This window comes from Delphinapterus leucas, chromosome 2, assembly GCF_059928025.1.
Source record: "Delphinapterus leucas isolate spDelLeu-1000000601 "Yukka" chromosome 2, BTC_Dleu_Yukka2, whole genome shotgun sequence".
NCBI classification, from domain to species: Eukaryota; Metazoa; Chordata; class Mammalia; order Artiodactyla; family Monodontidae; genus Delphinapterus; species Delphinapterus leucas.
This window is the reverse complement of record NC_143130.1, coordinates 182,067,676-182,070,544: the sequence shown is the minus strand read 5'-3', so window position 1 is coordinate 182,070,544 and position 2,869 is coordinate 182,067,676. Positions and strand designations below refer to the sequence as shown.

The 2,869-nt window shown below is 34.6% G+C and overlaps 1 long non-coding RNA gene across 1 annotated transcript; it reads right to left on the bottom strand.

Moving 5' to 3' along the window:
* Window positions 1–608: 608 nt before the first annotated feature.
* Window positions 609–2,452, bottom strand: LOC149750387 (uncharacterized). The gene is made up of 4 exons (XR_016392296.1): window positions 1,169–2,452; window positions 905–1,035; window positions 803–822; window positions 609–702 (listed from the first exon to the last, which is right to left on the bottom strand). It is a non-coding gene; the product is annotated as an uncharacterized LOC149750387 (long non-coding RNA).
* Window positions 2,453–2,869: the final 417 nt, after the last annotated feature.

The window sequence follows — 2,869 nt, the reverse complement described above, 5'->3', positions numbered from 1 at the left end:
TTTATTTTTCAATTAAAGCATGTCTAACTTTCAACAGTTGTGGGTGCAAACTAAGAATAGATTAAACAAAAAGATATCACAAGATGCCCTTCACAGTTCTCTCTGCAGAAGCAAGTACTGTAATTCATCATAATGTAAATACATGTAAAGGCTACTCTAATACTAGTGTAGGAAAATCGTGTGAAAATTAAAAAGCTAGATACTGCAAACCTTATAAAGATTCTAATAGAATTCAGTGGCTAGAATCTGTTGCATCTGTTATCTAGGCAAGTCCAAGTTGTTTCTTGGGGAAAGTCAAACTTCTAGCATCAAGTAAATTAATTTAGCCTGAGAGATCATTTTCCCATAAATGGATTAAGATACTAAAATATAAAAAGTGATTTGTCAAAGATTATAAAACTAACTTATTTCAAGGCAACGGTCAGATTTATATCTGAATTTAGGTCTCCTGTGTCATGGCCCTGTGCTCTATACATCTCCCCAGGAGTAATCTAAAACCAAGTACAGTTGCTGTATTTCACACCAGTGCCAACAAGCAAGACCTCAAAATGAGAATCAAAAAATTATACAAGCATCAGTAAAGGCACTTATTCAATACTTACAGTTGTTTTGGAACCAATGTGCCGTAAGAGGACCAAAGGGTTATATCACACATCAGACAGCCTTGAATAATTAATTTCCCTTTCCATGGATAGATGAGAACTGTGAGAAATGAGGGTAAGAAAGAAACTGATTATTTTATTTATGAACAAAACATTTACTTAAAGAAACAGCTAAAAGAACCAATTAAATAATTTCTTACCATCTTCTTTGAGTTCAAGTCTAGGGGGAAAAAAAAGAAGCATATTTTATAAGAGCAAAGGAAAGAAATCCAGTAAAACAAAGTATGTACATAATTACTTACTTGCTTTTATGATTATGAGCTGGTGCTGCCATCTTTTTAGGTTCCCTGTACTGAAAAGCTACAATCACATAAGGACAGATCTGTCTGGGTCGCTCAATAACAGTGCTGCCTGAAAGTTCATAGAGGTAATACTGAAAGAAGCAAAATAAGTATTATCAGGGTAATACTACAGAATTCCACGTGCATCAAGTTTATTTCAACCCTACCCAACCCCAAAATTTAACTCCTTAGATTTAGAAATGATTTATTCCCAGGTGACTATACCTGATTCAGTTCAAAGGTGCGAAACTGACTTGTCTTGTGAGAAAACTTGTTAGTACTTACAGCCACGTGGCAATCATAGCCAGAAGATGGGCTGGTATAGTTAGTTGTATAATTCTCAGACACAAACTTGACTCTTCCCTAGAATGAAAATATTAAGACTAATCAAATGTTTTCAAATAGCAATAATCTGACTCTAGGATTTATTTAAAAGTAGCCTAATAAAGAACATATACACATGTTTGCTGTCAAGGTCCCGCCTCTTCATCAACAGGACCACCAAAGGCAATACTAAGAAGACAAATAATATAAATGGTACTTCAGTGAGCAATCAAAACCTGTATTCTCTCCCCATCAAACAGCTTATGATGTTGGGCAGGGCTGCCTTCTAAGCAGTAAAGTAAGGAAGACTGAGAGCACATAGGCAAAAACTAAACAGCAGTATCCACCAGACAGGGTGGGATATGGGGGCACGAAACCAATGGCGAGGCACAATCTGACATAAGCAAAAAATGTTTGTTACCTGAGCTGACAGGCACGTTGTCTGCGGCAGAACTACAGCACTTATCACAGAGCAGGAGAGGGAAGAGTAAGGGAGGGAAGCAGTGACTATGAGCCAATGCAATGCTACTTTCCCTCCAGTTCTTGGGGACAAGTTTTGGAATATGAAGAGTTCACACTCTTAAAAAAATCAGTAGTGTTAGGTTTATAACCAAAGAACTTAAGATAGTAGGAAAGCTAAAACAAAAGCAAAACCAAAACAAGACCACAGAATATGTCCTCAAAAAGCCCCCCAACCTCTAAAATTAGAGTTTTCCTACTATTTGAGTGAAAATTCTAATTGCGTGATTCATTTATACTGGACTATTTAAGGGCATTTAAAAATTTCTGAGATCATCAGTTGCAGGTGCCCCATGAAACTGTGAACAAGGTCTCAATGTTTTAGGGGTTAAAAAAATATATAAAGGTTTCTCATTTTGACAACTTAAATCAATGAATGTTGCTTTCTAAATTCGTCTCTTATAACTGAAATCACACTGCTTTATAAGCAGCTACTCGTTTTCTGTTATTTACTATTTAAAAAGTGGCATTGTGGGACAGGGTGAGAGGAAAGCTTTTCACTGAATACCTGTTGTATTATTTTGAAGCTTTTTTTAAAAAAACATATTCATAGATCATCTATAAAATGAATTCAAAAAAAGCTTTGTCCGTAAAGGAAAGCAAAAAGCAGTTATTTTCTCTGACTTTAGATAGCTGTCTTTGGCAAGGACTATGTGTAGCAAATGATCTGCAAAGAACATTATCACAGACTGATAATCTTTCATTTTTAAAAGAAAAATTACATAGAAGCACATTTAGTCTTTACCTTAATTAGATTAAAAATTACAACATAACCAGACTTCCCATGATACCAAGGTCTTGCATGAAGATAGTCTGAGTATTTGGAAATGTATACACCTATAAAAGTATAAAAATAGATTAATTTACACTTTAAAAAGATTATTTACACATGGGTTACCTTTAACTGAACAAGACAACACAAAAGACAAATAAATGCTAACATTAAAAAACTATTTTGAAACTGCTTACCTTTTAAAAACTATTTGAGATATTCTAAAGGTATGGAAACATTAGAGCTAAGATACAATACATCTGTTCGACAACCAGTTTTCTATTTGGGTATGGTAAGTGAAAAGGGATAAG